This window comes from Semicossyphus pulcher, unplaced genomic scaffold, assembly GCF_022749685.1.
Source record: "Semicossyphus pulcher isolate SPU_LCO1_2020_fin unplaced genomic scaffold, fSemPul1.0.p SCAF_4, whole genome shotgun sequence".
Lineage (NCBI taxonomy): Eukaryota > Metazoa > Chordata > Actinopteri > Labriformes > Labridae > Semicossyphus > Semicossyphus pulcher.
In genome coordinates this window covers 27,260,277-27,285,396 of record NW_027211715.1, presented here as the reverse complement: position 1 = coordinate 27,285,396, position 25,120 = coordinate 27,260,277, and the positions used below count along the sequence as shown (strand labels likewise).

At 44.4% G+C, this 25,120-nt stretch overlaps 1 long non-coding RNA gene across 3 annotated transcripts in view; it reads right to left on the bottom strand.

The window, feature by feature from the left end:
- The window catches only part of LOC138606924 (uncharacterized), a 93,180-nt gene extending 72,322 nt beyond the window's left edge, over positions 1 to 20,858 (bottom strand). For all 3 annotated transcript variants that reach the window (XR_011309384.1, XR_011309382.1, XR_011309383.1), the window contains exon 1: positions 20,316 to 20,858. This is a non-coding gene — a long non-coding RNA (uncharacterized lncRNA). The remainder of the gene's footprint in view (positions 1 to 20,315) is intronic.
- Between the last annotated feature and the right edge of the window lie 4,262 nt (positions 20,859 to 25,120).

Here is a 25,120-nt window from a genome sequence, read left to right as displayed (position 1 = left end):
CACACACAAATACACACAGAAATCAGGCCCTTTTTTGATTGATAGATGGCTTTCGCAACCAAACGAAAGCTGGGATCAACATCCTCATGGCCCCTTTTTACCTTACACACACTTATGCGTTGGTATAAAGTGCGAGTGTGTGTGCGAGTGTGTGTCTTAGAGAGAGAGAACATTCCTGCGTAACAAAGGTGGGATTAGGGATGCATTAGTTGGCCGTGGAGCGAGAGGCCTGTCAATAACAGCAGCCAGAATAAACCCTGAAAACCTCGATAAGAAGACAAAGGCCGAGCCAGATAGCAGCAAGCAGAGAGAGAGAGAGGGAGAGAGAGAGAGAGAGAGGGAGGGAGGGAGGGATCAATAAAGGGAGAGAGGAGGAGGTGAGGAGGAGAGATGAATGGATGGACGGAGAGGCAGAGAGGGGATCAATATCAAGAGAGAGAAGAGGAGAGAAAGTTTCACAAAGACGGCTGAAGGGGTGAGGATGAAGGGAATGAGGGATTGAAGGATGGAGGAGATGGTAAGAATTTGGAGGTAAGGAGCAGGGTTTGGCTAAGATGGGTCCATATTGATAGGAGTAATCTCGGTTGACAACCTGCAACAGCCAAAAGTTTGGGGTTCTTACTGAACAGAGAAAGAGAACACGTGGTCATTTCGTACAAATAATAGAGCTGTGCAACCTATCCTGCTACAACAGGGGGGATGACGTCCGAGTTACGCCCCATTTTTTACACGTGAAACCCTATCAAAGTCTAGCGGTCTTTTGTTCCTGGTTTTAAATAGTGCCGCTGTATCTCAACCCCCAAGTTTATGTCTCAAACAGACTCAAAAGATAGCGTCTGTTTGGCGTCATTTTCAAGGTACCTTTTGGTGTCTTGTCGTCCACTATGGCTGCAGATGGGTCAAAATTAGCTCACAGATATGTGCGTTATAAACTATATCGGTGCATCTGCCCTGATCTGACCAGCCTGATCTGTTTGTCCGACCAAAGAAAAATGTGTTGATGTCTTTCTAAGCTTCTGTTATAGTGCTGTAGTTGGCTACATGACTTATTGGCTGCCCAAGAGTGTTTGTCTCCAGTACACATCTTCTTTTACGTCACTGTTGGCGACTCAACAACACAGAAATAACTTGCAACAAGCTTTAATATCTGTCTTTGTTTCTAAAACAATTGGTTGCTTATATTTATGTCCATTACATTCATGTAATTCCATGCTTGAGCTAAGGTACTTGTCTCTTTACCAATGCAAAAATGGAGCTTTGTCTGCATTTCCAACATAGAAACCAGGGACTAGATTTAGCTCCTGGGCTGGAGTTTTAGACCCCCAAAAGGTTTCGTCTTTTCGATTGGCTCTAGAATACAGGGACACAGTTTGCAATTTTTGGTCAAAGACGAGCCTTGAAACAAGACCATCCTCCAAAAAATATGGCCATAAAGGTTGTTTGTGAAAGCAGTTTTTTTTTACGAGCAATCTGCTCCTGCTATACCGCAAAAAATCAACACCAAAGTACATACATTCACCATTCATCCAAAGATATGGCCTCATTAGCTGTGGTCCAGAGCATTATTGGAAATATCGGTCCAAAATCTCCAATGGGTGTTCCACAGGGTTCACATCTGGGGCCTGCAAAGTTTCCCAGAGTTGTGAATCATAGTATGATTTTCATATTCAGTGAACCTTTCAGTGTCCCCTCGTGCTCAAAGGATGGGGGCATTGTCATCCTGGAGGAGACCACTATCATCAGGATATAAATGGAAATGGTAAATGGACTGCACTTACATAGCGCTTTTATAGTCTCCAGACCACTTAAAGCACTTTTACACTTCATGTCACATTCACCCTTTCACACACAGTCACACACCGATGGCTATGCCTTCAGGAGCAATTACGGGTTTCAGTGTCTTTTCCAAAGACACTTCAACGTGTAGACTGCAGGAGCTGGGGATCGACCCGCCAACCTTTCAATTGAGAGACAACCCACTTTTTCACTGAGCCACAGACCTGCAGAGCATTTTAAACATGTCTCTATGTTGCTTAATTGGACCCAAGGTTTCCGTTATCAGATAATTGCTGTTTTTTTTACCAGTAAAATCTGCTGAAGTCCGACACATTAAAATCCCCCGGTCATAATGTCCGGTGAAACAAAAACAAAAATGACTGATTCATTATAACTCCGTCCCCTCAGTGCTTCGGGAATATGCTAAACCAGCCATCCGAACCACAGCCAGCGCTGTGATGACAGCGCTCTGCGGCTATATGGAGGCTTGAATTTCTCCACAGCCTGCAAAGTCGTCATCAGGGATTTCAGTGAAATATATCCCGATTAATATATATTGATTAATATGTGTATGTGTAACGAACTGCACCTACCCAGGGAGAGAAAGAGTGCACATGCATATGGACAGTGCGGACGTGGCGCAGTAAGTGGTCATTTGAGCACGAGACATGTTGTTCTGCTGTTTACATCTCAGTTCAGAGAAGTGTATGAACTGAACTGTAGACGGGAGTCCTTGTTTACAGTGACAGAGTGATGGCTGTCTCATGCACGACTCATCCGCAGGTTGAAAGTGCAACAGTTAGGGACAATTCGCCCTGGATATCGCCTGCCTATCAATTGTTTTTAAGCTAAATAAATGCAGATAATATTTGATCGTAATTTCACCCATTTTTCTGTAACATTGGAAGCTTCCAGGACTCGTGGACCGGTACAGATTAAAAAAAAAATAGAAACCCTGATTGTACCAATGAATCTGAGGAGGCATCTGCATTTGTAATGTCTTAAAGTTTGTCCTATCATTTGTCACCTGTCTGTACAATACGGTGATTTTGTGCCATAGTTAAACCCAAATTTATTCCCAAGTTGTCAAGTTCCTCATGGGCTCAAGTAGCTTAGATGTTAACCCATCTGCAGCAATATTAGATGCTCAAAGCTGTGGCAACTGGCTCCTTTAAGAACACGCAGATTAAGTCCACTCGGGGTGACAATCGAGAGCGATGGATAGATGAAACAATGCAGGAGACCAGGGTTGAAGTCCTTATTTTTATTATTCACCGTGATATTCTCATAAACTTAATTAAACAGACCCGTTTCTGTTCACAACATGTAGCAAAGGAAGAAAACGAAATGAACTCGGGTTGAAAGCTCAGCAAGTCTCACCTTATGAATCTGCATGAGTCACCAATGGACAAAGAGTAGCTATTAGACAGCCTTGGATGTAAAAGCGTTGCTATTTCTTAATAAGTGTATAACTTTAATAAAAGACCATTAGCTTACAGACAACAGGTTTCTCATTTAATCTAGACACCGCAGCACAAAAACCATTAGACGCAGAGGTTTAATGTCAAGCCAGATTAACGTCAACATCCGGCAGAGGCCTGATGAGTGTGTGTTTTGATGGAAAAGGAGCTAAATAACTCGCCTGTATGCCGTTTATCATCCTGCCAAAGACGTGCCATCTTGTACTGGCGGGTGAAGAGCGGCGGGCTCTCAGTCACAACAATCCTACAGAGGCTTGAACCAATGACAGCAGGGCGGTGGGCAGCGGCGGGTGGGGAGGGGCGTGTAATTGTTTCACCGGCTCTCATTAATTAATTTCCCTCCTTCATTTATGCTGGAAACACTACATAGGTCTGGGAGGTATAGGTAATGATACAGAAGGAGAGACATGAATACTGAGAGAGCGAGAGAGAGAGAGAGAGAGAGTGTGTGTGCATCCTATTCCCGTCAGCGAGGCAGCGAGCAGCTAGCTGTCACACAAAGACACAATGAGGCCCCGGCAACAAACAGCCACTTAAAAAACAGCCTGGCAACAGAGAGCAAATTCAATTAGAGAAGTAATTAGTAGATACAGGGCCAGGCAGCGGGCTGCCGCGACGCCACAACACAGGAATTAATAGGCGCGGATAGGAGGAGGACGCTGTCATAATTAAGAGGCAATCACCTATGTCAATGAATACCTAAAAAAAACACGGCCCCCCAACGCAAAACTATTAATTCAGTGATCAAAAAATATTTCAGGAGATGATTAATACAGCAAATTCATTTTAAAAGACTAATTTCTGGAAAGATAGCAAGACAATTGCACATAATGTACTCCGCCTGGCATTTATATTGCTAATTAAATTTTTTCTTGCTGATAATTTGTAGAAGGATTGCTCTTCCCTGTCTTTCTCTCCCGCAACCTGTGTGTGTTTGTGTGTGTGTTTAGAGCCAATGGAGGCAGTGTTGCAGCAGTAAACACACCGCCGAGGCCGTCGCGCAGAGCTGTGTCCCGAAACGCCTCCTCGCAAGCTACCGTCGGCACGCATGGACGGGGAAAACAACACGGGGCACAAAACAAAACTTGCCGCTTCTTTTCCTTCTTCACTTCTGCAACATCCCTCCACCCTCCTCTTATTTATCTTCCCCCTCAACGCCAGCCAACCGCCGCCTCCCCCACAACTCCACAGATACAAAAGAGCCAGCAATTAAATTAGACGATAAGGACGTGAAATAAATCAGCAGGTTATTGATTGATTTGTCTCTCTCTCGGGGTGTAGGGGGGGGTGGAGGGTGGTGGCAGCTATCATTTCACACCAACAGCTCGTCTATCGCTAACTAATTACTCTGTTTCTGAAATCCCTCAGATGAGACAGCGAGGTTTTCAAACAGCAGATAGAGAGGCTTTACAACAAGAAAAAAAACATTTAAGGATTAGAGAATCATCAGAGAGTGTAAACAACAAGAGAAATGCTTCTTGTGGGTAGCCTCGGTATCGAACATGCGCTAAGTGACGGGCTTGTTTGTCTTTAGGCCTGATGTTGCTGTCAGATCCATCAGCGTTAAAACCCCGATGCTGTCGGAAAGTCATTAATCTAAACAATAAGCACGGAGCTGCACGGAGACGCTGCAGTGAGTTCAGTCCAAGGTTTCTGAAAGGAACAGTGTGCACGTTTACTGGCCTCACAGCTGCTGTATGTACAGACTGAAGAGAGCACTCCAAATGTTCCTCAAATCAGCATCTCTCTCTACATGTCATGGTCAGACCAATCCAGATGTGACCCACTGAAAACCCCCTGAATGTGATCAAGAGGAAGATGGACGATCACAAGCTGTCGAACAAAGCTGAGCTGCTCCAAGAGCGGCCTAACGTCACCCAGCAGCCATGTGACAGACTGGTGGAGAGCATGCAGAGATGCATGAAAGCTGTCAAGTTATTCCACCAGTTATTGATTAGTGAACTCTTCTGAAGTTGAAACATCAGTGTTCTGTTGTTTAAACGTGTTTTCTTGGTATTATTCAAAGTCTGACAAGTGGTCTCTTCATTTTTTCCTGCATATCAGCTCATCGTTTGGAAGTGAATTACAGCATCGCTTAGTTTATACAGCTTCATCATCTTCACGATGAAGACAGAAATCCTGATGTGATTATACGCGGCCACTTCACTTCAGGGAACCTGTCTTGTAAACATTCCAGAGCAAAATGTGCGGGATACAAAAACATCAGTAAATACAGCTCCGGATAAAATATAAGAGCACAGCATAAATGTGTTTTTCTCTGCTTCTTCTATTTATAGGTTTGTGTTTGTGTAACATTTCTCACTACTTTCACATAAAATATTCTCACTGAGGTCTTTAATTTGCAGATAATGACGACTTGTTAAGATAAAAAGATCAGAGCTCGAATAAGGAAAAGAAACAGCTCTCCACCAGTCTGTCACGGCCAGCTCATCTTTGTTCGATGGCTTCTGATCGTCCATCTTCCTCTTGATCACATTCAGGAGGTTTTCAATGGGTCACATCTGGATTGGGCTGGCCATGACATGAAGAGAGAGGTGCTGATTTAAGGAACATTTGGAGTGCTCTCTTCATTTTTTAACTTCAGGAAACCTGTCTTGTAAACATTCCAGAAGAAAACGTGCAGTGAATATATACAGAAATCATTAAACGAGCGAAACTGAAAACTCTAAATGCACGAGGTAACAGTCAAAGAAAACCAATGTAATGTAACAACCTAATATCACAATGTAATGCAATATTCCTCAAGAGATGGGAAAATGGGCGGCCCATGTAGAGAAGCTACAGTCCTCAGTGCGGCGGGCCCTTTGCCTCGTGTCATCCCCACTCTTTCTATCCACTGTCCTCTATCCCCGTCACGAGTTGCAAATGACCAGGAGATTTTATCGGTGAATCTTTCATTGAAACTTTTGAGTAACAACCAGTTTCTTATTTCACATAAAACAAAATCAGGAAGAAAATGAAAATAAGTTCATGCAGGAGAGAAATCTCTGTAATTGTTTTTCTATCTTTCAGATTTATCTTGATCCAGTGGGGCCTCCTGACCCCAACGACGGCTTCTACAGTCACAGCACACACCAGACAAACTTCTCCCCAGTGTCTTTTCCTTTTGTTCGGTGCTGAATTGATTCCTATAAAGTGTCGATCTGCTTTTAAATAAAATATTAAGATAACTAGAGCCCAAAAAAATGTTATACCAATTTCAAAATTTTATCGAAAGGTTTTCGTGTTCTTCCACCAACTTTTATCCAGTCAGGACACAGTTCAGAAATCAATCAGAATGAAGCCTGACTCCTGGAGAGATTCTGTTCTTCTGAGCCGGGGAGTAAAAGCTCGAGTGTAATTAAACAAATCATAAAATAACCAAACACAGACTGACCTCTCGTCTTAGCGTAAAGTAAAATGAAACAGTGCGCCGGGCTCTGAACCTGAGGATCTCTGAGCCTCCTGAAAGAACACAGGATGGAAACTATTTGCCTCAACAGTCTGGATTTCCACGGCGGAGAGAAATGCCGTCACATTTTATTTCATCTTCTGTGAGGAAATGAAAAGCGAAGCCGGCGTTGAGGGGGGGCGGGCTGCGGTGATGAGCTGAATTTCCACATCCACATCTTTTAAATACAGATTTAGTTTCTCTGGCTCGGTTTAGAAAACGGAGGGAGACCTCCATATGCAGAATTTACATATTCATCTGTGACAGTTGGGGGTTATTTGGAGCCCCATTTTGGAGTGATGTGAGAAAAAAAATATCCACTTAGCCATATCATCTCCTACGATCGGGACTCATAAGCCTGGCAATAGGCTGAGAGGGGAGGATAACACTAATATGGCCTCAGATTTCTATGCGGGACTAGTTAATGCTATTTACTGAGGAAGGTAGATGATCGACTGGAGAGCAGAGAGGAGAAGGGAGGGAAGGAGATGGACATTAAGTGGCCTTCGGAGTCTGCGGCCGCTGCTTTAAGAGCCAATTACCAGGCTAATGGAGTTAATGCCAGAGATGAGATGGGCTCGGGAGATGAGAGACGAGAGAGGAGAGAGGATAGCGGGGATGCCTGACACGGAGACAAACCGCAGCCGGGAGAACGATTAGTGTTTGTTAATCTGATGGGCAAATCATTAAGCATCAAACTTACTGTAAAACATCAGGAAGGGAACCAAAAAACGGGGTTGGAGGGGCAAGGAAATGTGCCACAAAACACACACCCGCACGAGATCCGTCTCGGCTTCATGATCCGTCATGTTAGGCTGCAGATTAAAAGTGTGATCTCCGGGCTTATAAACGATTTAGCCAATTACCGACGTTATCTAAAAACGCTTTAATTTGCCATTCAGCGCTGCAACAGGGGCCCTCGGAGCCGTCAATGAGGGTGATTAGAGCCCAGATTGCAGCTTCGAAAAGGCCCCAAACATCTGCTGTCAGAGTGACTTGGAGACGTCAACGCAGGGAAAAAAATAAAAAAAGTCCTCTTCAGAGCCTGGCATCTGATTAGCGAAGAAGAGACCGGGGGAGAGGAGAGGAGAGGAGGAAGAAGGAGGGACGAGAAGAAGAGGGTGAGATTGGAAACGAGAGGAAAGAAGAGGTGGAAAGACCTGAGTTGGTCGGCTGCCAGCTAGCTCAGTGTGACAGGGAAGGCCCATCTGCGCGCCCCGACACTCAAGATGGCAGATGTAGAAGCAGATTGATTTTCATTCAGCTGTCATGATACACAAGTGGAGAAAACACACACACACACACACACGCACACACACACACACACACACACACACACAATCATGGTGTTTGAGAGCTCTGTCAAGTGCCCGGGCTGCTGTTGGCTGTCGGTCTGCCAAGCTGTTCCTCTCCTTCCTGTCATTTCCTCATTCTCTCTCCCTCCCCTCTCTCTCTCTCTCCTTCCTCCCTCTGTCTCCTTCAACGAGAATCTAAACGCCACATCTGGCGCTCAAATTAAATCATTTACAGTCCATAGAGAGGAGCGGCGTTTAGTGACAATACAGCCGGTGGGGAATCAGTGTGTTTTCTCTTCGCCCCTGACACCATCGTCTCCTCTGGCATCTGATTAGATGTCGTCGGCGCGCTGCTCACATGTGCGAGACGTGTTTTCTTGCTGCGCGTGAAAAAAAAAATGGAAGGGTTGGAAATGTCATGGAGGGAGGTGATCATCTGGTGGTGTCGCCTCTGACACCTGCACTCCTGTCTCCGCGTGTCACGGCTTCCATCTGCGGGACTCTTTACTTCAGCAGATTTGTAAGGTAGCTCTCGTAGGCGTTGCTCCTTTGCTGGCTGGACGAGTCAGGCCCCAGTTTGAATATGTAGAACTCACAAAGGTCAAACAGTTGCTTCTTTGGGATTAGTTGTTTATGGTTCAGTACAGAACATGTGTCTACACTGGACAATAGATGGTGATAGACGGCCTGATCACCACTAAGACCTCCACCAAGGGAGAAGTTGCCCTGCGACTCGTCGAACAGGCCCCACTTCTGTCGGGGTGAGGGGCCTGACTTGCAACTTAACTTCCCATAGGTCTTCCCATTGGAAAACCAGTCCCAAGGCATCAAATACCAACGCACAAAGTGTCTTCAGAGTCTCCATGAGATGCATGTAAGCCAACTTAAACCCATCCACAGCGATATTAGCAGCTCAGAGAAACCTTGCGAGATAGATGGACCAAGAAAGTCCCTTTGGGTCGTTGCTCCGGGGCGATGGATGCGCCAAACAACGTCCGACCTTCATCAAGACCACTGGGGTCCAAGTCCCGTTTAAAACCAGGAGGAGATATCAGGTTAATGTTTAAACAGAGTTGGTCGTCTTTCAATCGGAAGGTCGACGGTTCGATCCCCAGCTCCCTCAGGCTACATGTCGAAGTGTCCTTGGGCATTCATACCCCAACGGGTGTGACTGTGATGACTGATTGACAGTTGGGCACTTTACGTAGCAGCCTCTGCCATCAGTGTGTGAATGGGTGAATGTGACATGAAGTGTAAAGGCAGCTTTGAGTGGTCGCAAAGACTAGAAAAGCTCTATAAGTACAGTCCATTTACCCTTTAACATTTAAACGTACCCAAGAGGTTTCCCTAACATTAAGAGCCTAAACCAAACCTGACTGTCTGATGTTAACAAAGTTTCAATTCAACCCGACCAAAAGGGACCAGAGGACAGTCAGAGCAGAGTCAGTGGCAGTGGTCAATGCTCCTCCAAGCTGCCATAGTCAAACAGAGATTCATCCTGTTATGATCCTGTCACATCCTGGATAGAAGCTGACTGCAGGTTCACTTGGATCCACTCAGGTATAAGATATGATGGCCCAACGCAAAACAATGCAGCAGATCACACAGATTTCGTCACAGTGTTCGACCCACAGCAAGGCAAAACTGGTTGAAACACATAAAACATCCATTAAAATCCAGAGCGCTGCCACCAACATCGCTGCCACCAGCGACCAGACATTTGCAACTGAAAGGTCATTTTGAAGTGGAAGGCTTTTCACCCCCCTGAGTGTCCTTCCTTCACTGAAGGCCAAGACCCGGGTCCAGACCTGTTTGAGCCGGGAGCTATTGTTAGCGAGGGTTCAACACGAGAGAGGAGAGGTCTGTGTAACGGTGTGTCAAGGATGTAGATTAGCCCCAAATATGCAAGCTACAACCGCTACTACTTGTACGACACTTGGCCGCTCTCCATCTGTCGATCTTGTCTTCAACTACAGCTCCAAACAAACTTAGCTCTGTACATTTCAGATGACAGCCCGAGACAGGACCGAAACATATCTTCTGTTTCTGTTTGAGCAAGACTTCAGGAATCAACAACAGACTAAGTCAGATTTACTCAATAAAAAAGTATCACAGCACAAAAACACACTTTCACTGCTGCACACAACGTGTCCACACACTGTAAACATGAACAGTAACGACCACCGGGGTTCGCTCAGTCAGCTTATAGCGACAAAAATAAAACATTCCACATCGTGCTAATCACATTGAGCTGTCATTAACGTCTGCTCCATCAATGGCTGATTCAGGCCTAATAAAATCAGAAAACATTTCTCCTCTTTTTCAACATTTCCTGAACATGTCGTCTCGGACATTTCGGGAATCCTCATAGAAGGCTATTGACTTGTAGCTCGGCCTGGGAACGGCCTGACTCCTGTGAAATCCCTATAAAATATGAGCCTGCTGGTCATCCATCATTATAGTCAGACAGCACAGGCCTTTGTTTGTCCGTCACCGGCCAGCTCGGACTGGTCCGGCTGCTGGCGAGACTGTAATGTGTGTGTGTGTGTGTGTGTGTGTGTGTGTGTGTGAGACAGTGTGAAACAGAGAGCAGTGTGTGTTTGTGTGTGAGAGGGAAGCAGTTGACCTGGTGTCAATTAGGAGCCCATATCGTTCCATTCCCCAGGGGCGAGGCCGGCTCTGAAACATTAAATCATTTCATTCACTTCAAACCCATCCTGCTGTTTCCTCGCCTCACGCCGCCTGAGTCTGAGAGCTCCCGCTGCCTGCCGGCGTGGCGACATTTCTCTAAAACTGTGGATGAAAGTAGCTTAAATATCAGAGGCGTCGATGCTGCAGTAATGACTTATTTAGCAAGCAGAGGGGCAAAAGAGGAATGATCCTGCAACAGTTATTTGATCAACTTACTGATGTGTATTTGGTTCATTTAAATGTCAGCAGGGGTGCAGAGGAAATATATTCTACAGCAAGTTTTTACACATTTTTCTGCAACATTTACCAACATGATACACCGACTCCCCTTTCAAGGCCGACATTAAACACGAGTTAAATTCATGTACAAAAGGTAGAAGTAGATATTTTTGTCTTTACAAGCTGGATTTTTATTATTTATTTTTATTAGCTGGCAAAAACTCCACATTCACACAATTCTCAAATGTTTTTAAAGAAGGTCTTAACATTCATTTTGCAACAATTCTGCTGTTTTAGGTCTAAAATGTTTTGGGCTACGATGGTGAATAACTTTTTATGTAGATCAATTATTAAATAAAAATGTCTTTTGACCTCGGAGGTCTTTAAGTTTTTAAGGTGACACTTGAAACTGAGGTGACTAACTGCAACATGTTCAAATAAACCTATATTACCGTATAAAGTGACTATTATGTGATACTATTTATTGCACATTGCTGGATTGCCGTGCTGAGTCTTGCATGAAGTCTGCTACATTCACAAACCAGGAGCAGAGGAGAAGGAGAAGAAGAAGAAGCAACTGAAGAAGAAGAAGAAGAAGAAGAAGAAGAAGAAACTGAAGAAGAAGAACAAATACAAAAAAACTGAAGAAGAAGAAGAAGAAACTGAAGAAGACAAATACAAAAAAACTGAAGAAGAAGAAACTGAAGAAGACAAATACAAAAAAACTGAAGAAGACAAATACAAAAAAACTGAAGAAGAAGAAGAAGAAGAAACTGAAGAAGACAAATACAAAAAAACTGAAGAAGAAGAAGAAGAAGAAGAAACTGAAGAAGACAAATACAAAAAAACTGAAGTAGAAGAAAGAAGCAGCAGCCAACAGGAACATGCATGTTTAAGAAATCTTTGCTTCAAGAAGAAAAGTACCAAAATGTTCAGCCTGTCACAAGAAACTATTTTATTGTTGATCCTTCAAACTTTGAACAGTGGGGATTAAAACAGTTGAGTCCTATATGTAAATAGAAGAGCACCAAAGGAACAGAAATATGGTGCTAGTGGAGTCTGATGGTCTGATGTCTCTACATCATCAGCTGGATCGCTGACTTATAATGTTAAGCTAAGACAAGATAAGTTATACTTTAAATTTTGCCTTGGGCAAAAGTGCAAAAGAGCCATACAGCTCGGTGCAAACTAATCTAACATAAAACACGTCAACAGCAATGTCGGACCTACAATACAGACATTACCTGACCTCTGCTTCAAACCTGCGTTCATGTGCATTTGTTCTGCCGTGGACATTGTATACGTTTTCATTTTGGTTTTGTGCTATCACACTCACCAGATGAACTTTTAAAACCAGCAGCAGCTTTGAGTCATTTGAAACACCTGCAGTGAGAGAGACGACACATGTGGATGTCTCCCTACACTGACTTCTAGTGTTAATGGGAAGCATGTTTACACAGCAGGAAGTGTCAATCATGTGATGTACAAACCTCATATTAAGCTTTGACTAACAGTAATACGTACAAACTAGTTAGTATTGAAGACAACATGAAGGAAATGCTCACACATAACTTTATGATCATGTTCAACTATTGAAACGTACTTCTGTTACAGCGTTTGATCAAGTTTGCGTGGAAAGTATCACACACACTTAGGCGCTGTTAAACTTCCTGCACATTCTCAAACTGATTTAGTCATAAATCCCATATTTCCGATCGTTGTTTGTTGGTGGCTCCAAATCAGCTTTTCCATAAAATCCTCTCTGACAAAATGTGACAAACTATTGTTGTTCTTTGTCTCCATATCACTCTAATCCTCTTTCTCTCTCTCTCTCTGCCTCTCCATCCCTCCATCCCTCCATCCGCTCTCCCCAACCGCAGGGAGAGGCCTCAGTACTGACCGCGGTGAGCACACACACACACGCACACACCACCCAATAGCCAAAACCCAGTGACACTCAGGCCAACGTCCCATTTAACACGAACACACACACACACACACACACACACACACACACACACACACACACGTATGTGACCACACAGCTTAGCCCCCCAGTAAGACTGAGCCGCGTGTGTGTGTGCGTGTGTCTACTGTAGATGGACTTGGCCGGACTTGGAGAGGGCTAGCCGGATTTGGTTTTTCTGCCTCTATGTGTGTGTGTGTGTGTAACTTGTTGGCACATTCAGGTTGATTGGGTTTGCTGCATGCATACATGTACATGCCTGCATCTGTGTGTGCGCGTGTGTGTGTGTGTTTTTGGCTGTTGTCGTAGGTATGCTGCAGATCAGTCTAAGCCTTATAAACCCATTGTTGTGCAGTAAAACCATCCTCTCATCTCTTCTAACCTCTTTGTTTGATGGTCTATCTGTGCGTGTGCTAATGTGCACACACGCTGAGGTCTAATGCTCTATAATACATGGCTGCAGGCAGGACAATGTGACGCCTCCACGGCCGCGGCCCAACACATATCTGTGAAATGCTACAGAATTTATACCTCTGATATAAATGTATTTGTTAAGCATCAACATGTAAGATTTAAAGACAATTCACTTTGTCTTTGAACGATCTAATAAAAATCTCAATAACTCACCGTCTGAAACCATGTTCATGCATCTCTAAGCATCCCTGGTTTATAGAATGAAACTGCTCTATTTTGTGTTTGAATTACGTTAACCCTAAAACATGTGTGATTGGAGAACACTAATGGCAGACATTTTTCTTGCTTTGACTAACGTTACACTCTCCACAGGAAGTGCACTGTTCCTTAGCATCTCTTAGGCTCCGATCAGACAGAGCGCGTTTTACAGCCTGCAAAACGCGAGGCGCACCGCACTGCCTTTTTTTGTTGAGCAGAGCAGCTCACTGTGCCTTTTTTCCCTACTGTTGTCAAGGCAACCACCGAATCATAGCTGTCATAAACCTAACCGTTATATTGTAAACTGACAGAAGGCCCGCCTCTCATTTCATCTGATTGGACCATGAGAAAAAACGGCCACGACGTTGGGCGCTTTTCTGCTTTGAGTTGGACTTTTTTCAACTCGAGGCGCTCAGAGCGCTAAAATGCAAGGTGCTCTGCAACACAAAAGCAGCGCTCAAAAAGCGTCCCTCTCATTGAAAAAAATGACAACAAATCAGACCCCAGCTGCTAAAACACGTTCTGTCTGATCGGGCCCTTAAACAGTTGCTAGTGGAGACAAAGCAGGAGCAGGAGAGCTAATAAATGATGGTATCAGATTTGGTGCGTAAAGTGGCATACTCATTGATAGCCCAAACCCCGTTTTAGTGAGTATTTGAGGCGTTCCTATTACTGCCTCTTGTATACGTTGATCATAGCTGCTATAAAATTATAATCTGGAAGATTTATAGTTAAATAAATGTTAAGTTACAATCTATCACCAAATTTGCCCAATAATGCAAGCCCTTACATTTGCTGTGATGCCACAGAACTAACCCTGGTTCAAACCAAAATCTCTGCGCACAGTTAAGCCCGTTTTACACTGCAGTTCCTCCACAGCACCATAACGACGCTCCACCATCATGCAGCCTTTGCCATTTAACAATGGAACATACAACGCTGGTGTAAAGCCGCCCCAGTGTGTACTTTTAAATAGCGTTCTGGCGTTGCGGAAGCAAAACGTGCGCAAAAGTGTAAACAAACACCCCACCGGGTCTGCTGTTTGCGCCGACGCTGTTACGCCTTTGTGACTACTTTCGATGACGGCTCAGAGGCAGAACAACTTTGCCCCGAAATTCCACCTCCCTGCGTTTTACATTGAAGACGCAACATAAAAGAGGCGTAATAATCCCGCCTTGAACTGGCAGTGTAAAAGGGGCTTTAGTGACCGAAAGGGTTAGCAATAGACTCGCACTTTAACCTACTTGAGTGTGAATTGATACTTATACATCCATGGAGTAAACATAGAAAAGATTGAGGATGTGATTGATAGCAGTTTGAATCTCTGTCTCTCTCTTATCGCCATAGGTGCAAAACTGCTACTTTGATGAAGCTAATAGTTTGTTCCTGTGATACGGAAGCTTAAGAAGTGTAATATACCATTAAACACGACTGTTCAAAGAGCTTGCCGTTACAGCCTCGTATCCAGATTACAACATTCATCTCCTAAATTGTTTTCCATGTAACTTCAGCTTCATTAAAGTGTCAATAAGTCGGTGTCTTCTCAGAAACATCCCTGAGCCGTGCTTTCTGTGAAGTCTGTAAACTAACGCCGCTGATTAAAGTGGATTTCCAGCTTGTTGCATTTGATCAAAGTCCAGCTGATATCAGAGCCGCAGACCGGCTAAGCTCTCGGAGCCAAATCCATAATAATACTCTTACACCACCCACAACAAAGAGGCAGCCAACGCCAGTAAATAAACGTGGGCAGAAAATATCATTTAAGGACCCCTCCCATGTGAGTAAAATAATACCGCCGAATACAGACTGCCGTAATTGGTGGGAGAATTAGGTTGATAAGAGACGGGAGCGGGACAGTAAATCCATTCAGCTCATCTGTTTACTGCTGAAGCTTCTGAAGGAAAGTGTTTGTCCTTGATGGTGTGTCATAAAGATTAGTGTCACACAGAGTCATGGATTTGTTAAATTACTTACTTTTTTATTGATCTTAACTGCAAGAAAAAAGTTGCTAATGTAAAAAAAAAAAAAAAGATACAAGCTTGCACGTTTTATTTTGGCGGGTTTGTTAGCCGAGCTGCATCTTTAAAAGCATTTTTTTGTAAAAGGTGTAAGCAGCACTTTCAGCCTTCTTAATGTGCCGCATCCAACTTCTGTCAATATTTCTCCCAGCTGCACGGCGGGAACGGTGAGACGCTAATGTCTTAACGTACAATAAAAGAGATGCACACACACTTTTCCATCCCCGTCCACGTGTCCTCCTCTTAGGGAGCGGAAAAGTTTCCTCCGTCAGCCTCTTAAGTGTCTGGCCTTCAGCTACACTCCCCTCTTCTCCTCCACCTATCCCTCCAGCACATCTTAATGTGTTTGATAAAACATCAGGCGTAGAGGGAAGGGCACAAGGCGGATGATGTGCTTTTTTTTGGGGGGCCAAAACAGGCATCAGCTAAAGGACGAGGATAAAGGGCTGAGTCTGCTCCGTCTGTCCGTCCACTCGCTGCATTAAGACGCCGTCCAGCTCCTTTTCAAAGCCAGCCACTCTCACCGGACCGCTGCATCTCAGGGCCTTTTGTCCCCCCCCCCCCCCCCCCCCCTCCCTCAATCTCCCCATCCCACCCCCGCCTCCCAAACCCGCCGCTGAGTGTCTGTAATGGCCCAGACGAGGAAGAGAGGTGGGGGGGGAAGAAAACTAAGGAAGTGAGAGAAATGGAGGGGAGAAAAAGAGAGCGAGCGGGAGGAACTGGAGGGTGAAGGAGGGATGGGACAAAAGGAGGAGAGAGGAAAGTGAAGGAGTGAGTGGTGGCGGAGGAGAGAGAGGAGACACGGGAGGGGGGGAAAGGAGGCCGAGTCTTTAGGAGGAAGCCAGGCGGCACTAAGCGTCTCTGTCGCTGCCCAGTCAGGCCTGCTCTCCCCCCGGCCATGAAAAACCCTCCTCCCTCCCCGGCACCGCATCCCGCCCTGACCACGCCGCGCTCCTCTCCTCTGTCCACTTCACCCTCACACACTCGCACTTTCATTAGGATTTGGCACACTTGTAAGGACTCTGGATTACTTTAAACCTATTGAACCTGAGGCTGTGTTTCACTCTCTTTATTGAGAGGCTTATGGTCACAACATGTCACAGCGAGGGGAAGTCAGGAGTTGTTATAATGAGGACGAGGAAGGCTGCTCGGCAATGCCATCACTTGGCATATGAGTGGTACTTATAGAGCGCACTTTGTATCAGAAATAGTGTTCAAATAAACTTTAATGTTAAAAAGTATCAGAAAAGTCCAGGTTTTAAAGCAGTTTGCATACTGACAGTTGAAGGGTTAAAGGCCCAAAGCTGCACATTTTAAATATTTACTACATTACTTTATTTCTATTAGCAAAAACAGTATAAACGCAAATGCTAAATGTTTGCACTTTACAGCACCAAAATATTGTAGGAAGAAGTTTCTGTCCTTTCAAGATAAAACAGATTTGCACTCAAAAATAAAACCCCAAATAATGTTTGTCCTTTTAACTAAATCAGGAAGATTATCGCTGACTTTCAACAATATGAGTCCCAAAATCATCCAAACTTCTCTGAAATTATTGACTAAAATAGTGTGCAAGCATGCTCAACTTCCTCCCACAGTCCAAAGACATGCTCGTTAGGTTCATTGGTGATTCTGAATTGCCTGTAGGTGTGAATGTGGGCGTGAAGGGTTGTCTGTCTCCTGCCCTTTTTACACGGCGGTTGCGCCTCAGCGTCGTAACGAAGCTCCGCTGTCGTGCAGCCTTTGTCACTTTACACTTTACTTTGCGTAAAGCCGCCCCAGCGCGTGTTCTCACAGAGCGCTCCGCATAGCAAAACGTGCGCGAGGTGTAGACAAACAGCTTGTGCTTCAAATACACACACACTGTGCTGTTTTCGCCTCTGGTACTACCTCCGATGCCGGCTCAGAGGCGGAGTGAGTTCAGTCCACCATTCCGCTTCTGTGCGTTCTACACAGAAGACTGAACGTAACAGAGGAGTAAATATCCCTCCTCAAACTGACAGTGCAAACAGGGTTGTGTGTCAGCCCTGTGATTGACTGCCGATCAGTCCAGGGTCTCGCCCAATGACACCTGGGTTCGTCTCCAGCCCCCCCACGACCCTGCACAAGATAAGTGGTATAGATGATGGATGGATTTCACTACAGTTCTTTTATTTCTATTAGCAAAAAAAAAAAAAAGTAAATTATAAACAAACTCTGCACAAAATATTGAAGGAAGAAGTTGCTGCCCTTTCAAAATAAAACTGACTTTCATTCATGAATAAAACCCCAAATAATTTTGTCCTTTTACTTAAATTAAGAAGATTATCGCTGACTCTTAGTCATTATGAGTCAGCCAAAATCATCCAAACTTTTCAGAAACTGTTCACAAAAATTGAATTGAATATTTTTCTGTTTAGAATCCGAATCAAAATCAGAAATACTTGCACTTATAGATTAGAAGCATCCTCTTAAATATCACCTAAATCTGAACACAGCTGAATATAAGGATAATTGAACCTTTCCGGGTGCAAACTTTAGACATGTTGCTCAGACTTAATCATAGAAGCATGAGGCTGAATATTGAGATCAAATAGGGCACATGAGGTAAAACATGTAACGTGACGCTAACAGAACTTAGACAATTTGCAAAATCCTTCCTTGCTTCACTAAGTGACGGGCGATGAGAAATATGTCAAAATTTTGACATCCTTATCAGTCTTACAGTGACAAACTTTTTTCCAATAATTACATGACGTCAATAGTAACTTAAGAGTGCTAAGTGATGTTTAAAAAGCAACTCAAACTCTGTGTGGCCTTCATCAGCTTCTGTCTTTCTCAGTGTGGAGCCAAAAAGGAAGACGGTGCTGCTCTCTGAGTGTTTATTGCACTAAAGTTGAAGTTTGTCCACTTAGTTTGAGACGGACAAGAAATAATAACACAAAGAAGTTGCAGCACCGTCCGTCTGCAGGGTCTCGGGATGAAAGTGGACTTCATTTAGAGAAACACTATCATTGCTGTGAGGCCGACGATCGTCTCCACCGTCCACTAATTTGTTTACAATCATCACAGGAAGGTAAAAATATGAAACTGATAATGACATATCGATGTGTCCGAAGCACAAACAGATCATTATTTGGCTTCACAAACTTTAGTCTTCCTGTTGTGTCCTCAGAAGGATAGTAACACAAAGAACACACACGCTCACACACACACACACACAAGCACACGCAGCCAGTGGCCTCGGGACTAATTGCTAGATTGGAGCAGATTTTCTAGTTCAGTTCAGGGCTGTAATTGTGAGGAGAGCCGGGAGGACTGACAGGGCTTCAAGCTGAGAGGACAAATCACCAGGGGCCGCCGATTACACCGCACTCATGTTCACATGCCCGTGTGTGTGTGTGTGTGTGCGAGAGAGAGAGAGAGCGTGTGTGTATTGAGGGGTGAGGGGTTAAGCCAACCATCTCTCAATTCTAGGTTTCCGTGGCAGTGACCCCAAACTGCCACACATACACACACACACACACACACACACACACACACACCGGACACACACACAGCAGGTTGACCCTTATAGACCCCACAGTGCCAATAAGAACACTGTCAGGAACTGCTACTGTTACCATCACAACAAAAGTACCACCGCACTGCGAGTGTTTCTCTCCCTGGAGAAGAAGTTCAAATGACACTTTTTAAAAAAAATTCAACTTGGGAGAATTGTGAAAAAAAAATAAAAGGACTTTGCTTTTATCTTCTCCGAACTTATTGGTAAAATAATTCCAACTGAAGTGCAGTCTGCAGGTGAGGAGAGGACGCAGAGTATAAGACAAGGCTGATCATTCTGAAGAGGCGAAATAACTTGTAATAAATATAACATAGGATGGCAACACTGTTGGTATACAGTATTCTCCCATAATGCAATGGAAACTAAAGAGAGACAACAAACACACATTTTTCCCCCCCAAAAAACATTCAATAAATTAGGAGGGTCATTCCTAAAAGTCGTACTTTTATTAAAATTTCTTGTCGTTGTAAATCCATTAAGGTAACTAAAAAGAACAATGCTATAGTAAAGACTGTATATGATGTAGTATGGAGTTTTAGCACAGTAGCCAGAAAGCAGAGAACAACAAGAGGAACCTTTTAGTTTCTTGAAAAGTTCCTACTGGGACTGAAAGTTCTGGTAAATCACTGCTGCAGGGCCCTAAAGCAAAGCATGTGGAAGTCTCCTCTGCCTAACAGGAGGCTGTGGTCACAGCCTGCTCCCTGTGTGAATGATGGCAGAATGCATCAGCTTTATAGGTGGGTAAGCACTACAGATACAACTGTTGTTGATGTGACTGTCTGCCATCTCTCAGCTCATCTGACGGCAGAATCTGATGCAACTAGTAAGAAAAGATCCCCATCGACTTCATCCCAGCTCCATCTCTCCTCCTCTCTCCTCCTACCTGCAGGAGCCTCATCACGCACAGCGGGACAGGAGGGAGGAACACACACAGAGACAGAAGCCTCCCTCCGAGCTGCACCGCTGGCATTTTGCTACTGGATAAATCTGCATGAAAACACCAGCACACACAGGGAAAAAAACCCTGCATGGGAACTCTACATGGCTTCTGACACACACACACACGTGCCTCACAAAGTCCACATCTGCACACACACCTGGACTCTCTCGCGGTGTGGCTTGTTCCGAGACGATTGACAGAGACCATAAGAACTGAGGAGGGATGATAAATAAAGAGGCAGTCATTCTTTCAGTCAGCTTACCTTGCAGTGATGTCACGGTTGTCATTATGACAAGGCCCACGGTCCTGTTGTCTGATTGGCCGTCGGCCGCTGTCCAAACCAGCATTACATCCATGGAGGGAAAAGGGAAAAAACGTACTCCTGTCTCCTTCTCTGGCTGTATTTTGATCTTTTTCAGTCTCAAATCAAAACCTCGACTCATTTTTGTCTCTTCTTCAGTCGTTTCTGACACATTTCTGTGCAGGTGATCATTTTAACCCCTGTTCATCTTCCCTACCTGGCCTTCTCTCTCCACCTCCCTGTGTTAGCCTAGCATTCCTCCTCCTCCTCCTCCAGCTATAGCATCTCAATCCTGGCCTCCCTGTCCCTCACCTTTCCTGAGCCCACCCCGCCCTCACACCTTCACACATTCCCCCTCCCTGGGCCTGCCTTCTCCCTTCCAACCACCCAGCCTCGGAGCTCCCAACCCCGGCCTCGGTCTCTCCCCGTCCCTGCCTCTCCTTCCAGCCTTGCCTTCCCCTCTCCTCTGCCTCCCTCAGCCCCAGCCTTCTGCTCAGTGTTCAAGGGGAGAGCCAGCTAGGAATGCTGTGGCTCTAGACGTTTTGTCCAAGCCCTAGGTCTCTTTCACTGAGGCAAGATTAGTTCATACAAAAACTCAACAATACACCACTGAAAGCCATTGTTGATATTCAACATTTTTCACATAGCGGAGCAGAATAGACAATGCGGCAGCCGGGAAAGCCCGAAGCGGACTCGCAGGGTTGATGGCTGATGGTATCTCAGCTGAGCGAGGGCCTTAATCCCTTTTTATACACACGCACACACTCACACACGAGTATACACACACTCTCAGCAGCCTGGAGACAGCAAAATCAATACCGCACTCTCTCTCTCTCTCTCTCTCTCTCTGTATGTCTGTGTGTGGATCAGTGGGTGGGTGAGTGTGATAGGGAGGAAGAAGAGAATAGCACTGCTTGTACCTGTGTGTGTGTGTGTGTGTGTGTGCGTGCACAGCGTGGGGTTGGACTCTTAGCACACGAGCCGTCTTAGATCTTTGAATATAAAGGATTTCTCAAGACTCTCTATCAAACAAACTGGTTAAACGTAACTTCAAGCAAAACAGCTGTGAAACGAAACCTTTGTCTGTGACACTTCTGTGGATTTCGGCTCCTTTAAAAAAGACATTATTTAAGTGGCAAATTTACACTCCAGACAAATGATAACTTCTGTTGTTTCAGTCTTCCAGAAGTGAAGGTGTTTAATGTAACAGAAAAAATAAATTATGCTAAGAAATAAATTAAATGTGCCAGTACCCCGCTTTCCTTTTCAGACTGTTTGCCTTCATCTGAGCGTCGAATTTGTTTCCTTTTCTTTGGATTTTCACTTATTTTTGAAGTTGTATCTGTAGTCATCCATCTTTTCTTTGTTTGTTCAGCCATAGTAGATTACTGTTTACTCACAACACTTGCAGAGACCGGAAAAGCAGCCACTCAGCTCCGCCTACCCTCTCTGGCAGACCAACCACTGCTGGCTGATGGAGAACGCGTCACTAACTGGGCGCTGCTTGTGAGTTTTTCCGCAGATTTCGCCACAGACACCCAGTCTGTAATACTGCCAATGCAAAGGCTTTCATCAGTGGGCCATAGGCTCTGTCACCATTGTGTTACGTCATTCAGTGACAGATAGTGACTTGACATTTATTTACATGAAAATCTACAAAAATAATATAAACAAAGTTGACTTAAAGTTCTCACAGTAGGCTATAAATATTTAAGCAGCAGTATTGGTCTAGGTAGAGCTATGTTTAACTGTTTTAGATACAGATTAAAATCTCCAACAGGAACAATAAAACTCATTTTATAAAGTCATTTCAGATGTAAAATACAAATCAGCTGAAAGCAACAGGTACCTCAAAAGCACAGTACCTGAGTGACAATATGTAAATGGTAAATGGACTGCACTGATATAGCACTTTTCTAGTCTTACGACTAAGGATGCACTGATACCACTTATATTTGGGTACTTGCTCATTATAGTTCTCATAATGACTTTAAAAACATGTTTCATTTTCATCAGGTGTTCCTCTCTTTCTGACTGTAACAAAGTAAATAGACATATTGATGCAACTGTTGCTGACATTTTAACACTCAACTTTGCTTCTCCACCGGCCTGCTTAACTAACGGGAGGCTAACATCAAGCTGTAAAGTGGTACTCGGGTGCTGTATGGTAGTTTTACGAGTACTTAAGCTCCGATACCTGATAGTGGTATCGATATCAGTGCATCCCTACTTGCGACCACTCAAAGCGCTTTTACACTACATGTCACATTCACCCTTTCACACACATCACATACTGATGGCAGAGGCTGCTATGTAAAGTCACATCACATTGAAGGCCATGCCACCAGGAGCAATTTGGGGTTAAGTGTCTTGCCCATTGGACACTACGACATGTAGACTGAGGGAGCTGGGGATCGAACCACCAACCTTCCGATTGAGAGACGACCCACTCTACCTCTGAGCCTCAGCCGCCATTATGCGTCAAATCCTCTGCCAACACATTTCTGAATAAAAACTGGTTAATCAGTCCAACAAGTAGCTAACAAGCAGCTTCAATGTGTCACATGTCTGCTATACCATCCTGAAGGTCTCTTCAAACAGCAGCACCATCTGCAGCCTTTTAAAACTGATTCAGCTTTAGAAAATCTACCTTGAAATGCAGGGATGTGCTGCAGAATGTAAATGGCATTCCTGGGAGGTTAATAGCAAAGGAAGCAGAAAAATGTGCAACAAATATTTAAAAAATATGATATTTAAAAACACAACTTCCAGATTTTCAGTCACAAGGACGGAGCTGAGGACTCTGAATCCGCCTGCAGCCGCCTGCGTGATGATGAAAGCAGTTTAATGTACCGCCGTGTCATGTAAAACTCATAAATCACGTCACGCCGGCAGAAACATTTCATAAAACATGATTAAAAGTGTCGTGTAACATTGGGAGCGCCGGTGTCAGAGTGAGACATGTTAATTGTGCACTAATGATATGTAATGAATGTCATCAGCCCCGAGGCTGCGGCTAACGAGCTAAATGAACTGGCACTAATGGGCCTGTTAGCTTATCTTAGCGCTAACATTAGCTAGCATAATAAAGGGTTGGTCCTGTGCTGACAGCGGCTGTGAGTGGCACGGAGGTGTCATGTTACAATTAGACACTTATTTTTTTTATGCTTTTTGACAACAACAACAAAAAGACAACAAACACTTTGAGGGTTTTGCTTGACAGCTGATCATAAAGACACAAAGACAGACTCATGTTTACCCCTCTAACTTTCCTTCTCTCCCCGTATCTTCCTCCTGTCCTCCACCTGGACTCCAGATCCAGATCCGGACCCAGCTGCCAGGCTTTCCCAGGACCCCCATGTCCGCTAGGTAACAGAGGAGAAAAAGAGGAGGACGAGGAGGGAGGGAACAGGGGCCTTCTCTTTCTCTCTCTCTTTTTTTTCCCTCTTCCAATTGACCAATTGACAGCTGATTGATGGCTATCTCCTCAGCCCGACAAAGAGCAGCATTAGCATAACTAAAGCGATGTACAGTAGAGTGGGGCAAACAGTAAATTACATGTTACCCCCACTCCTCTCTCCCTTGTACACTCTCTCTCTCTCTCCTCCATTCCTCTCTCTCTCGCTCTCCTCCGCTCACTCACTCATTCAGCCGAACGCCACAGCAGGCAAACAAAACAAAACAAAGTATGCTTTTTGTCCCTCCTGTGAGCCCTTAAACAGTACAACTTGACAGCTTCTTTTGAAGGAGGCACATAAAAGGACTGACAGAGTGTGTGTGAGGGAGAGAGACGTTACACACACACACACACTCACAAGCAGCATGGTTTGAATAAGACACTGACCTTGGGAAGGGTAGCTGTGGTGTTTTTTTGGGGGGTTGGCTGCGTGTGTGTGTGGGGTGTTGGAGGGAGGAATAGCAGACAAATGAGGGGTGTGAACTGTGAATGGAGGGAATATTGGACGTGAAAGTTCTGCTTTCCATCCAAATTTCTTCCATATGAGCGGGATTAATGTGTTTGTCAGTGTCTTCAGAAAGGAAGTGTCATTATGCTTCCCACCAAGTGCATTTGTGTACGATTCAAAGCGTCTTGACCGTGGCTACTAAGCTCGCTACCTGAAGAGCAATAAGAATGTCTGCATGGAGATGTGATGCTGCAACACTTTGCCAGCCTTTCTGATTTAAGTATAGTTTTAAATTAAAAAACTAGGAGGACTTTGGACTCATAGTAATAAGGAAACAACATTGATTGGTCTTAAGAAATGGGTCTCGAGTAGGGCTCGATATTTGTGTTAGGGGTATTTCAGTTAAAATATAAATGCACCTCTAACCTGGTGCATTATCAAAATGTTTGTTTACAGTAAGAATTGACCCTAAAGAAGTTACGCCATGTACTTTACACAGCTGTCAACATAATATTAACAACTGTATGAATTAGACAGCTTATGAACTTTTTTTCTAGTTCAGATTTTCAGTCTGAACATCTGGCTCATGGTTTTGATTGAACGAACTGGGCTTCAACTTGCGCGAGATTTGGTCACGAGATCTCATAGCGCGAAGAACAAAGCCACACGAGAGTTACAGGGAAAGGCGTACTGTATAACAACATGTCGAAAATACACTCGCGGCTCAGCAGAGATAAGAATGTTAATGGCTCACCCCTCAGCAACTCAGCTCCGGAATAAACAGTGTTATGACCACGCAAAGCCATTATCGACAATGTTGATTAATCGTTGCACCCCTACACCATAAAACTGAAAATGTTA